This window comes from Mytilus edulis, chromosome 9 (assembly GCF_963676685.1).
Source record: "Mytilus edulis chromosome 9, xbMytEdul2.2, whole genome shotgun sequence".
Lineage (NCBI taxonomy): Eukaryota > Metazoa > Mollusca > Bivalvia > Mytilida > Mytilidae > Mytilus > Mytilus edulis.
This window is the reverse complement of record NC_092352.1, coordinates 17,862,741-17,878,013: the sequence shown is the minus strand read 5'-3', so window position 1 is coordinate 17,878,013 and position 15,273 is coordinate 17,862,741. Positions and strand designations below refer to the sequence as shown.

Genomic DNA, 15,273 nt, shown 5'->3' with positions numbered 1-15,273 from the left:
CTCTACTAGAGACCAAAATAAAACAAATAAACAATTATGGGTCATTGTACGGTCTTCAACAATGAGTAAAGCCCGTACCGCATATAGTTAGCTATACAGGACCCCGAAATGACAAACTTGTACATATATACAAATAATCACCATTAACATAAACATTTCATTTTCTTATACCGATTATTTCAAATCCAGTGGCAAATGTTACATGCATAACTGGTAGAGTAAATATTGATGGTTCAGGAACTTTCCGGGATGACTGAAATTTGGTTGGGGTTGAGCTGCTGAAAATCCATTTTTCTGTGTACATGTAGTATACGAACAAACATACGCGGGCGTACTCCGATGAGACAACATCTCGACGCCACAAACAATCAAACAATCTGGTTTTTTTTTAAATTGTTTTTTTTTTTTTTATGTTTGCTGCCTTTTTTTCGGCGTATGGTCCTTGATAAACCACTTCGTATCTTTCTTCCTTTTTTCAAGTAAAAAGTTAAATTGTAGATGTAATCCAAATCAAGGTTTACAAATATATATCAAAGTTATAGAATAATTAAAGTATGTTAGACCAAAGTTTGAATATGATCGGTAACGTTTCAAAACTTTAACATAATTGAATTATCAAGAAGAATGCTATCAATGTCGTTTTAACAGTATAAAAGAGAACTTATTTTATTTTTGTAAAATATCCAAAACAATGTTTAGCCAAGAACGATGGCTGTATTTGTAAAGAAGATTGCATCTCACTACACCTTTGCAGTAAATTCGTTCAAATTCGTGCGATCAATCAGTTCCATGACACAACTACAAACAAAGGTTTAAAGTGTCAATTGTTTATCTTAGCTTTACCACAATTAATAAAAAAAAAATCAACCACATGACTTTCCCTAGTTATATATAATTACAGGTAATCAAGTTCGTTTTCAGGTAAATAAATATTTTAACAATAACAAAAAACTATAAAACTATAACCGACATGATATATAAATAACATCCTATTTATGTTGTGCTTTAAAGACGAAAAATTAATTATAATTTAGGAACAGCTGCGATGGAAAGACATAAAAAATAAAACGAACGTTACACTACTGTCAAATCTAGACGATTGTTGTTTGCTTAAAGTACAGAAGCAAAGATTGTTGTTTGCTTAAAGTACAGAAGCAAAGATTGTTGTTCGCTTAAAGTACAGAAGCAAAGATTGTTGTTTGCTTAAAGTACAGAAGCAAAGACTTTGTTGTCTGCTCATTGGTCGGGTTGTTGTCTCTTTGATATTACATTTGTATTCCCCATTTTCAATTTTATTTGTCTAAGGAACTACTGATACAGATACATTCTACACAATTCTGGGTCGATATTTTATTCTCTCTTTTTAATGTAAGGATTTCAGTTTTGTATTAGAAAAGTAAAAGCAAGACGTGAGAAAAGTTGGCAAACAAACTTAATTAAGTGCTATCATATAAAACAAAACACATCGAAACTTAAGAATGATTTTCAAATATATAACCAACATGAACTTTGAGATAATTGAGTTTTATTTCAGCATTTTACTAATCTTTTTGGTGTTCTAATGTTTTTAAATAGTGTGTGCTAATATAATGGGAATATATGTATGATCCTCATGAACGTCTGTTCGTCTGACGGGTTGCATAGTGAAGATGCACCGCTTTCTAAAGCCCCTTTTTACCCGAAAGATGCGATTTCTTAAACTCGAATAAAAGATACATTATCCAAGTAAAGTTCTGAAGTTCGTGATAAACTTATTTTCATGGTTCCTACCTTGACTGTTTTTACTTAGCTTCGGTGACCTCTCATTGTTACAGTTACTTTGTGTGTAAAATAACATTGACCGATAAAAATATATAGAAACTGAAATAATTAAAATGTTTAAGTATTAAAACTGTACAGGAAATATTAATTGGCCGTTCAAATATACAAGAGTTGTAGAGTTCACAATTGCTTTTTTTTTAAGAACGTGAACTGAAGTCCTTTACCTGAAGCCTAAACTGAGCACCTTGCGCTTAATGCTAGGAAGACTACCGGTTATAATCATTGCTTAAAGCGAAATAACATGCAACTCTGTGTTTATCAAGGAGACTTAAATTCTTAACTTTATATTCCTGTCATACTCAATCAACCCTGATAGAAGAAGCTTTAAGCTTTCTTACAATAAAGATATTCAAGAAATATACATGGTGTGCGCACGCAATACACATAATAAGTTAAACGATTATCTTACAGAAATTGTTTTTTTTATAGTTGAAAGCTGCAAAGGATTAAAATAAGGTGAAAAGTTATTAAACAACAAAAAAGTAATCATCGTCATTTCTATGATTACACTTCTGTGGATGTATCCGGTTATATAAGAGGGATGACGTGGGCTTCTCTTTAGAAATACAAAATAGCAATACTGTATACATTTGAATACTTGTATTTATCCGTTAAAATAAAATATCTTAGACATTTCAAAGTTTGGCCGTATTTGGGTACATCTATTATCTAGACTTCGTAATTATTCGTAGCAAGAGCAGAACTTTTCAAACAATTTTTGTAAATTTCAATTTTTAAAAGTGATACGAATTTGTGCAATAATGAAATGCAAATTAATCTACGTTAAAGCTAGTCTTATATAAGCACCATAGTAGTTTGGAAATTAAAAATTAAGTTTTAATGGTCAAAGGTTTCATATTTTTTCACAATGTGTTTGAAATGCCAACTTCATATAAAGTTTCAGAATGGAGACAAGTAAGACTTTTATTTAAGTCTAGACACATCAACAAAACATCCAAATAGGTCTACCCAATTTGGTTGAAAGAATTGCCACCTATTAATTTTGAATGCACGAAGTTTTATATATTATTAATAAGAAGATGTGGTACGAGTTCTAATGAGACAATGCCATATCAAAGTCACAATGTGAAAAAAAAAAGTAAACAATTATAGGTCAAAGTACGGCCGTCAACACAGAACCTTGAATATTTGTACTGAATATCAAAACATTGTCTAGTTGGATGATGTTTGCAGCATTAACCATTGAAAATATTGTCTCGATTTTATTTTATTATTTCTCGAGTTTTGCAGCCTTTACCAGTGGAGATACTATCTCAAGTTTTACAAGTTTAGTGCTCGTGATACGTAAGTACTTTAAACATGATACGGTATGACTGAAAGGTGAACAATATTGCATATGGTATTCCTTATTCCGTCTAAAGGTAAACATGATTACATCTACACTCCCAAAGGTATGAAAAATTTGACATGTACCATACGCTCCACTGACAAAATTGACATCTTCGCACTTATCAAAAGAAACACTTGTGACAAGTAACTTTATCTTAAAATTAGTTGAGGTTTGAACGTTGTTAGATTTTTTTTCTCTTTTGTTACAAATACTAGTGAAAACATCATTTAGAAAGCTCGATGCTTCACGTTTGGATGGCAAAATATTTATAAATCTGATGAAATTAAACAATCCACTCTTAAATTGTTTAAAGTTTTGTCGCTCAGTTTTCGAATGTTTCGTATTGCTTAATCTTTATTTTCTAATAAGTGTTTAGTTGACTGTTCTTCGTTGTTTTGCCTTTTTATTTTTGGCAATGGTGCTGGACTACTTTTGTTCTTCTTAATTGTCTCAATCAACTCTCTAAGGTAGCACTTCAGTCTGACATTTCGGACTCCAGCCAACAGTATTCCAAGATTATTTTCTCCAAAACTACAGAATGGATTTTCAAGATATATACCCTTTTTTAAAGCTGAAATTTTATTCATTCTTAATCAATATATATTAATTTTTTTTATATAAACCTTTAAAAATATATATCTTTCACCTCATTATCCTAAATTCATGAATATTAAAATTTAGATAGACGTTTTGTTTAAACTATTTCTAATCGATTACTAGTGAGATACCGCAACATTAAAGGTAAAGAGGATCACAAGGCAAAGATAAATGGGTTGATTATATTACATGTACATAGTTGGTTTACGAAACTAAGTGATTGAGGCATTCTCCCTGTTTCAAACCACTTATGCATGATAATATGGATGACGGTATTATTTGTCCTTGCTGACATGCATTTGTTTCTCTCTCTTGTTTAAAATCAGATGTGACGCGCAAACCGCAGACATTTTATCTGTCTATTCCATATATAGTTAACCTCGAGTAGTTAACAAAGGAGACAATAACGACATAATGTCCTTCTGACAAAAGTCCACTTAAGATTATTGTGATGAACAAAAGTAATATATTAAGTCCATGGTTTGTCAAAAATCAGTCTGCAGCAATAAATCAAACAGTCTGAGCTTCACAATATCGTTATGTTAAAATTCAATTATATTTCATTCAGTAGTTCTTGAGAAAATGGCGTTATATAAAAATTCAGATGAAAGATTAAACACCAATCAGCTGAATTTACCGTCTTGTCTTCTGACAGAAGCGAAGAGTCTTATGTACCAATGACAATGTAAATTCAAATGTAGTGTTGTTTATGAATAATAGTACATGTGTAATGTGTATGTCAACGAAACAGCGACCGCACACCATAACTTGACCAGAAAACGCATAATGTCAATCCATGCAAACTTTAGAAAAATGTAAATAAACATAATTTATGCCAATAAACACAATACGCTTGGTGTTTATATGATAATTATAACTTAATTACAAGTCAAATACTGTCATCATCTGAAAATAACTCTTCCAAATTAGAAGAAAAATTGTGTATGCACGTTTCATCTGTAAACAACACTCGTCAAACAATAAAAGATAAACAAATATGACAATCAGACACTAACGGCAACCACATGCAATTGAATTGGAAGAAACACACAAAGGGTTAAACAAATGTATGAGGGCCCTTGTCCCGCTCGCTTACAGGAGACAGCAAACACGCCATATATTGACAGATTACTAATGTGTATTTATAGATATGCATAATTATTATATCAATGTCTATTATGAATACTAATTTGGACAATACTTCCTTTTCGAACCTTTTTAGTTATGTATTTGCTGCTTATTCCTTGCAATGCTTTATGTTTAAAATGCTGATTTAAAAAAAAGTATTTACCACTTAAAAAACTTTACATGTAGTTTCGAATAATCTAATCCTGTTTATAGTCTTCTGTGATCTAAATATAGACCTTTGCTGTCTGAATATCCTCATTCAGTACAACAACTTGTCACGTAATTAATCAAACTTTACCAAATCTTGCCTGAAAACTTAACACAACATGGTGTCAAATTTTCACTTTAAGCTTGATGAATTATCTGTTCAATGATACTTTGTATATGCTGTCGCGGTGGCATTGTGCATAAAATCTACCATATAAAAACTGAATGTTAAAATGTGTTTAAAAATTAATCAATAAACATGCGCGTATCACTAATTTATAGTCTCCGATAAAAAAAAATTACAATGTTACCATCAAATTCATATTTATTGAAATATATTGGTATATAGTATATAAGTTGTAGGCGTCTATATTGTGACTTTTTTAACATTGTACTAAAATGTAGGTTTTCTTATGATTATTATGAATAATATTCATGTAGCTACCGCCTTTACGTTCTTCAGTTCCACAAAAATTAATTAAAAATTTTATCATAGATATATGATAAACAGAAAACATAGGTTGATTGCCTAGTTTTTCACATTGTATTATTCTACTGTACATGGTAGAACACGAATATCACAGAATCATTTAACCTTTGAAATGAGAAAAGGTTGGACTTACCTATAACTTTGATTATTGAATCGTTGGATCAAATTTTCTTCTCTTGAATACACATTTTAATATCCATTTTATCCAGAAAATTGTCTAGCGTTAATATTATGGTGTACACCTTCTCTCGTCATGTCACCAGTTTATCATTCTGGCGACATGTGCCCGCGGCTATTCCTTCTATACAACTGAAAAACACAAGAGGTATTACATATTCATAAAAAATATGTAAATGAATGCATGATTATAAGTAATAGTTTTTCAAATTACAAAATAATTCCTTTAAACGATATGTTTCTGATCACAGATGTTTTATTTGTACACCGAGGCAGAAACATATATTTTGAATGGAAATACTCGGGCTATGAATTAATGATTTCTATATATTTCCTTACGTAGACTATAAAATAGAGACAAAAAAAACCAGTTGTCTTGTGTATCATATTGCTTTGACGTTTCTGAACGACTGTGCAATTAATCCACATTCACAACATCATAGTTACAGCATTATTCTATTCCGACTGCGTATTCATTGCATTTAAGCTAACACTACATAACATAATATACGCACGATATTATTTCATTCATTAAGAAGGCTTGTCAATGATATTGAAGTAATTTTATATTACTACATATGTTCTGAAAACGCGGTTAACCAAAACGGAAACAATGATGAACAGAGCATTTGGCCTATCTTACACAAGCAAAGTAAATATTGAAATAACAGGATTGATTTTTGGTTGTATAGTTAAAAGATATGTAAACTGTACTTTGATCTGATTTAAAAAGTAAATGGAAAGACTGCTTAATGAAAGTTAGAAATGTATCTCATCAAAACGAACTTAAGGTTTAAATACATTAAGTACCCGAATATAGACACAATAAAATCACCTAATACTGTGTCATAAGTACATTATGACCAGTTCATAGCACTGTGACCTCACAATCAAGTCAACAAGTCGATCGTTAGGAAGTTTAAGATAAAAGAAAGATGTTAGTTCACGTAAGATTGGGCATGCATGCAGAATACTATGGAATTACTTCTCATTTAAAGATCTTTTCTGAGTTTGTAGGGACATACATAGAAATTATGTACTAGTATTCATAGCCCGATATTTTCCATTTAGAATGCAACAGTTTTTTGGCTCGATGTACAAATGAAACATATGAGATAAGAAACGCATCCTTTAATGTGTGAAAGTTTGTTTGGTGTCATTAAAGCATTTAAGACCAGTTAATACCACTAAGACAGAAAATATAGGTTTGATTGTTACAAGGAATGAATGTATGCATGTTAAACTGAACCATATGATTTTTTTTACATTATATGCCACAGCTGTGGGTAACATTGGTGCCCTTTATTTTTTTAATATTTTGCATCTTCATCATTTCAATGTTGTTAGTAGATATAAGACAATACGGTATGAGTGCCAACGAGACAACTTTCCATCCATTATTTAAACAGACAAATATATTAAGATGAAGGAAACTTAAGCTGAATGAAAAATATATTTTGAACATTTAAAGTCAATATTTACTTGTTAACAATTTTGCATTACAATTTAAGGTTAGATGGGATACATACTAAGCCTATTGGTATTTTCAAAAAATCAGTGCAATTATTACGATAGTAGTTGACTTCCAAAGCGTCATATGTCACTACAAGACTTCAAACATTGGTTGAAAATTGTAATTTAGAAAGGTGACGCATGTCCAATTCATGATGTACATGGTTCTAACGAAGTTAAACTTATAGCACATCTTAAATAGTCCTTAATAACAGTTTAGATTTTAGTTGCAGCAAGTATTATCATTGTTACTGGATGGCTTGAACGAAATCAGCGATAGAAAATGTCTCTACATAAGAACTGATTTCTATTTATTCTGCATGCATGCCCAACTTTACGTGAACTAAATTTTTCTTACTTTTCAACGATATGGTCGTTGTCTGTTTATTGTGGGGTCAAACTATATAAATAACAAAAAGAAGTGTTTTCAATACCAAAGACTTATGAAGTATAAATACAACCTACGTTCCTATATTGATATTGTTTGTAGTTATTAATCTCCGAAGGGTTTACCTTTGTCAATAACAGGTATGTTATTTTGATTCATATTTCACTAGAATCACGGTCACATAGGACATGATCAGTATCGATTTAATGTGAAAATTACTTTGTAAATAAACATAACCTCGACTACAATTCATTTTATTTACACAAATACAATAGCGATTGTAAACAAATTATATAGAGACATGTATAAAAGTTATTCTCGACATGCAATATAAGGATATTCAATAGTATTGGATGTCGTGAACATCACAATGCATGCATATAAGGTATAATTTATATCATGATTAAATGCCACCTATTTACATGTCCACTTAACATTGTATCTATTTAGAAAATTGTAATGTTTACGAGTTTAAACAAAAATTAAATAATTGTCAAAATGAAGGCATGCCATTAACTAAATAAAAGAACTTGCCTATAATAATAATTGTATTTGTCCGCAATATCTATCCAAAACACTAGTGATCACTAGTGTAGCCACTTCAAAATTGAACACGACACTTTATACAATGTTTCAAGTGCTGATTGAAATTCGTCGTTTAACATCCGTTTAGTGGCAACAACACATATTTTGACTTTATGAATACTAAGTATAATTTAAAGACGCAAACCGTTATATTTGAATTTAACGAAATGTTTGCCTTTTTTATCCATAACTGTATTTTGGGTCGCATTATGTTAATTTTGGTTTGAACTGAAATTATACGGTGTTATACATGAAATAAAGCTTACCTTGATATACAATATCTGCATTGGTCCATATAACCAGATTATTTTCTCGTTACATAGATGTATAGATTCACAATATTTATTCCAGATCAAACAGAGAACCCTTTGTCAATACAATCTAAATCAACTGTATTATAGGCCTCTTAAAGAATTTGTTTAAGGCCATCACAATGTAAATATTGGTTTAACAAAAACTGTTTATATTAGTCTATACTCCATTACAAATCATATCACATGAATAAACGATTAACTTGTTTTCAAGGAACTCGCAGAGGTTTCATATTCACAAATGATTTTATCCGTCATTCATTCCGATTACTTAAAACACGAGCGAATGCATTTATCTATTTTCAACATACCCTAAATCAGTTATAATACTTCTCTCATATTCACACTCTATACATTTGTATAATTTGAATCAGAAAGAATGACGGTTAAGTTCATTTGTGAATATAAAATATAAATATCTTTTTTCAAAATATCTTAAATAAGTAACAATAACAAACTTATATTCACACATTCAATTTGTATGACCTTGTTTGCTGTTTGAACAACAATCAAAGGCATTTGCAGGTCATCTGCATATCAACAGATATGGACGAAGGTGTTTTTAAAATAAAATACAAGAGTGTTTCAAAAGGTATACATGTAAAAAGGTGAGATGAACAAAATGTCAAGTTTAGCGTTTTTATAAACGAAATATTTATTTGAATTTTGTTGCATGCCTAACGTTCAGTGGCAAATATTTTATTTAGGAAGTGAATGCTTTTTTGTAAATTTATTGGGTGTAAAAGACTTGACCGAAGTACATTTTGTTTGAAGCGCGGGCGCACAGTCAACACTTTCACAATTCTATAACATTACCAAATGAAGCATTCAATTTTTACAATAACAATGTTTTGGTAGGATCATGAAGACACGATATCTATCAAGTTTGTCTTTTACTTACCTGTGCACTTTATTGTGAAAGCTCGTGTCATCATGAATGTTACACTTCATTTTGTTAGCCAACAAAAATAATGTATTATAATTAAATATACAAAATTCCTTTCCTTAAAAAGTAACTTTGTATGTTTGTGTTCGACTTGATTTAATAATCTTGCCATATTTTATGTGAATTAATTTATTTCTGTCATACATAATTCCATTGATTTTTTTTAATTTTCCCACAATGTAAAACATTTCATATTTGATGCAATAGCGAAGTTTTTGTTTATGGTACAAAACAACTTCTAACAGATATAGTTCAAGTAAGATAATCTAAAATAAAGACCTTCATGCCACTGTTTACTTCAAATTGCACGCAATGAATCCTCTTAAGATCATGTAGACGAGATCGCATTTGTCGTACTCAATTATAAGTCTAGTATCGTTGATGGGTTTATTCAACATATCAAGGCCTAGTATAACAGACGACACTAATTGAATGATACAACTCATCAGTCGAAACTGGTAACTCACAATATAAAAAAAAAAACAACAACTAAAGACCGCATGATCAACACGAACTTTGCTTAAACGTAGGTGATAACAAGTGTCCTGGAAGTATAAGCAGATCTTGTGCTTATGTGACACCTGTCGTGTTGATCATGCAAGTACAAACTCGGTGAGCAGACTTATTCGGTTACGATAGTTGGAACATATATCCTTTGTCAAAAACTAATTCTTTTAATACATTTATTTCATTAATTTGAGTTTCTCGTCTCATGACACAGTTACCCTGTATTTCATCCTCCTTAAAAAGGGCAAGCCAACAGTAGTATACCGATGTTCGAACGTCATAAATCGATTGAGAGTAAACACTAAAACCGAGGGAAACACATCAAATATAAGAGAAAAAAACCCAGAAACACTTAATTGCAACATAAAACAGACGACAATGCAACTCACACACTGAATGCGAATTAGTTTAGTTTGTTTAGTGCTTTTCGATAAAATCATACTTTTCTATTGTTATGCATTTATTTAATAGTACTATATCTTGTACCCATCTAAAAAAAATGATGATTTGTTACGGCTTACAATGACCAATTTGCTGATTTTTGACGATTTAACTTTAAAATTTATGGAATGATTCTTTAAAGGCAAAAACACAACTTCATATTTGACGTTTACATTCTGACGTCAGGCCGGCTCGATTCTTCGTTCGGTCCCAGTTCTTAGAGTCTTTCAGTCGTTTATGGGTGTATTTAACATACATAAATGAAATTCAAAAATGAGAAAACAATGAATGGTTGCTGAGTTTAATGTATGCCTTTTTGTGCTTTTTTGTTACATATTTGTTTGTTTTTATTGTTATTAGGATACTTGTGGTACTTTTATGTCCTTATTGTTTATGATATTATCGTATTCTTGCCTTTCATGTTTGCTATGTGCCTTGTCTATATGCCTTTTTATGTTCTTTGTTACATATATTACGTGGCTCTGTACTTATACATCCCGTCATTGTACAATGGTAAACTTGTGTATTCTTGTCTTCAATTTTTGCTTATATGCTTGGTATATATGCCATTTTTTGCTTCTTCGTTACATATTTGTATGTTTTCTAAGTGATTAAGATCATAAAACAATGTTGACTGTTGTATTTTTGACTATTATGTCTATTTATTTTGTTCACGCATCGTTGTCAATATAATGAAATTTGATGCGACTGTCATACAAGTGAGAGGTTTAGATAAAAATAAAACCAGGTTCATTCCACACTTTTCTACGTAAGAAAATGCCTGTGCCAAGTCAGGAATATGATTCGTTTGATGTGTTTGAGCTTTTAATTTAGCCATTTGATTATGGACTTTACGTTTTGAATTTTACTCCGAGTTCAGTATTATTGTGATTTAAATTTTTACATGGTCATCATTTTTGTGGGTTTTTTGTTGCTCAATCTTTTGTTTCCGATGTTATGTTAAGTATTCTGCGGTGGTTTTGCTTTTGGTCGTTTTACTCGATCAATGAGTTTGATAATCCCTTTGGTATCTTTCGCATCGTTTGTGAGTAACAGTAAAATTTGTTCTGCACTTTAATTAAAACAAATATTTCCAAGCATAACAAATGCTACTACGTCAATGGCAGCTTTTTAATTATGTATACTGCAAGCGTGCATGATTCGAATTTTACATATTTTAAGGTTATCCAGTGTTTTTCGTTCTTTTAAAATGTTGAAAAATATATCTGAGTCTCCAATTATTGTAAAACATTCATCTGAACTCCATAATTTCAACTTTGCGTATTAATAATGTTAATCTGTATTTACCGAAGTAGCTCTATTGAATGTTAGTAATATACAATCACCAAAATCTAAAATTGCTTCAAATCTACATAGAAGGCTTTGAATTTTCATTGTTTTATTCCATTCAAATACGTAGTATCTATATTCCGCAACGAAGACCATTTTTCAGCAGTTCAGTGTTTCAGTTGTTCCGTTGTTGCGTCTTATAGTTTATTTTCTCTTAATCGAATTCCGACTTTTGAATAGCGGTATACTACTGTTGCCTTTTAAAAGGGCATACGATACAGTTACAGTTACAGGGGAGGTAATGACGTTGCGACGTCAAAATGGGATATATCGGGAAAAGATGCATTTTCGACAGATTTTTATCAGTCAAACTGATTTAATTTGAAAACGAGTGCATGGACCCCAATCTCCGGCGCAGAGTTCATATCCGTTCCATTCATGCTCCGCAATACTAAATAAAATTGAGAATGGAAATGGGGAATGTGTCAAAGAGACAACAACCCGACCAAATAAAAAACAACAGCAGAGGGTCAACAACAGGTCTTCAATGTAGCGAGAAATTCCCGCACCCGGAGGCGTCCCTCAGCTGGCCCATAAACAAATATATACTAGTCCAGCACTTTTTATGCACTGTAAAGCGCTTAGAGTTAATGTTTATTTAGATAAGCGCTATATAAGCACTGTAAATAATAATAATAATACCATATGGGGTAAATGTCAATAAGACAGTACTTAATCAAACAAGAAACCAAACTTGGAGGGCAATACATCATAGACCCCCCCCCACACACACACCCTCATCATAGTAGTGTTCAACATTAGACAGGTCAAGTTCTAAATCGTCTCGAATTTCATATCACAATTGTGAATAAATTTTATAGAAACAATCAAAGATCGGCATTAAAACGCAGTTCTCCAAAATATGTTACAATTTAAGAGAAAGCATAAAATATATATAAAAAAATCACTAGTAATATTTTAAAAGCTAAAAACCTTTTACAACGAATAAGGCGAATTTCCCTTTTCTGTACTTAACAATAAAACTTAATCAGGAGCCGTGGAGTATATATAAGTTAACTTATCTGCCCGGTCGGACTGAGTACAGTCATTTCTAATAACTTATGTTCCTGGTCGGGTGATTAAAACAACAGATGGAAAAAGAATTTTTGTAACATCGTGAAATGAATTCAATAAATATTGTTGTCCTGAAATATTTGAAATTTTGTTTCTATGTGTGTACTAGAAAAATGCAAAAGTTGTATTTATAAACAAAATATTCCAATTTAATGATTTCTGATGTTGAACTCGTGATATAAACAAATACAGGAGGTCTACAATTTTTTTCAGTTGGGATGATTGTTGTGTTCTTATCTCTGTGTATTTTCATCATAATTTGTTCACATACCAAATTAAATGTTCAAATTTTATTGTTTGGACACTGAGCATTTTTTGTATATGAAGTACAATCTATTTATATAAGAATACCTATATAATATGATACCTATCAGGATGGACATTTATTATGCAATTTCAAAGATGAAAAATACGTATCGTAATACACGACCGTTTACCATTTTGTTTCTTATTTTTTAAAGTCTTTCAAGGGAGATAAATTGTTTACTAGTGATTGTGACAAAATGGCAGGAGCTCAAATTATTAAAAAATAAAAGGATTTAACACCCGCAAACGGGCTGTAATTGAATGACATCTTAATGTTAGATTGATAATTGAACCTCACGCAAGTCTACGACTTTCATTAATATTCCCGCGTTTGGCAAATTTACCGATCTACGACTGCTTAGACCCAGTCGGGAATTTGCGACCAATGTTTCTCGTTAGCCGTAAATCGTTAATCTTTGTGAAACGGTCGCATATCGTTAAGATGGTCGCACGACCTTTTCACGATTTACGACCTTTTGTGAAAACATTTAAAAAGGGTATCTCCGGGAACCTGTGCTATTACAGACCTTACAGAACATAATAATTGTTGCAATTATAGGTAGAAATTAATATAAAATTAATGTGAAATAGTTATAAAAGGGTAATAACGGTAACAAAATAGTCCCTTCACAACCGGCTGTGTTTACGAATGACATTTAATCTCTAAAGGAAATGCAACTTCAAGTATAAGTTATCAAACATAGCAAAATTTTCCATTTTTAACCGGATTTTTGCGACAAAAATGTCGGTTATTGATTTGGGGATGTACGGCGGGCGGTCGGGTGGCCGGGCGGTCGGGCAGTCAGGCGGGCGGCAATCAAATGTTGTCCGTGCATTAACTCATGAACCGTTCAGCCAAAGCTTTTAAAATTTTAATATGTTGTTACTGACAACTAAATGAAGGTCAAGTTCAATAATGGCGATTATGACTTTTACCGTTCAGTAGTTATGGTTCTTAAAAGATCGTAAAATGGCGTTTCCATTCACGTTGTTGCATTTACTCATGAACCATTCAATCTAAGCTTTTCAAATTTTAATATGTTGATACTGATGACAAAATGGAGGTCAAATTTGATATTGACGATTTACACTTTCACCATTCATCAGTAATAGTTCTTGTGATATTGCCAGGACACAAATAAATATTAATGAATCCGGTTTGCTGTTGTTGTGACAGCCTCTTGTATATACTTATCTTCGTTAAAATGCATTTTTCCCCCATAAAAAGTATCTTAATTAAATAAACAGTAATGTAGATTTCGTTCAGAGATTGGGAACAAAAAAGAACGCAAAAAAAAAAAGGTATGGCAGAGGTCATATTGAGTGTAGTGTTACAAAGTATTGAACGGAACGGATATGTGATCTCTGCGCCGGAGATTGCATGGACCCCTTTTTTATAAAACAACATTTTGTTTTATTTTGCAGGGAGATTATGTGGACCAAATCTTATAAAACTGTAAATAATGCAAATTTTTTTTATTTTGATAAATGTACAGCAAAAAAAATTACGTTTTCATGACCATTTGATAAATATGAGTTATTTCTGAATAACAAAAACATAAATTTTTATGATACTTATAAAGTACAGAAATACAAATTATTTAACAAAAAACAAATTGGGTTTGTTTATCTTTTAAAACAAAAAAGTTATGTCTTTCTTTCGAAAGAAAAAATGAGGCTACAAATCCGAATTTTGAGCAAATATACAAAATTTCAACCTCATTTAACTCAAAAATTAGCACATGAAGGTATATTTTCATTATTTTTATTACATATTTGATTTAAGCAGGCAAATAATAGCCTATATGGAAATTTTCATCAAACTGTAAATACAGGATCAAAACTGTATCGTATGCCCTTAAGCGTATCTAAAAGTCATTTGACAAAGTATGAAAATCGTTTGTATCGTCAATTTTGAATTCATAAATAAAATATTTGAGAGCACAAAAGCCAAGTATAACCATCGTCGTCTAAATTCAACTTTCCCTAGAGTATGGTCGCAACCTTAATTACATCTTAATCTTAAATGAACCACTAAATTCAATGAAACATCTAAGCTCTGGCTACTGGTACCATGCGGGA

The 15,273-nt window shown here is 31.3% G+C and overlaps 1 protein-coding gene across 7 annotated transcripts in view; it reads right to left on the bottom strand.

Annotated features, from left to right (window-relative positions):
* Positions 1–8,688, bottom strand: part of LOC139487731 (cGMP-dependent protein kinase, isozyme 1-like) — an 83,596-nt gene extending 74,908 nt beyond the window's left edge. For 2 of the 7 annotated variants that reach the window (XR_011655872.1, XM_071272767.1), the window contains exons 1-2: positions 8,523–8,657; positions 5,728–5,903 (exon numbers count right to left, since the gene is read on the bottom strand). The gene's annotated coding sequence lies outside the window, so the exon portion shown is untranslated. Of the gene's footprint in view, positions 1–5,727; positions 5,904–6,110; positions 6,281–8,205 lie in introns of those variants that run through there. The other 5 variants (XM_071272771.1, XM_071272770.1, XM_071272768.1 and 2 more) reach the window with 5 other exon arrangements.
* Between the last annotated feature and the right edge of the window lie 6,585 nt (positions 8,689–15,273).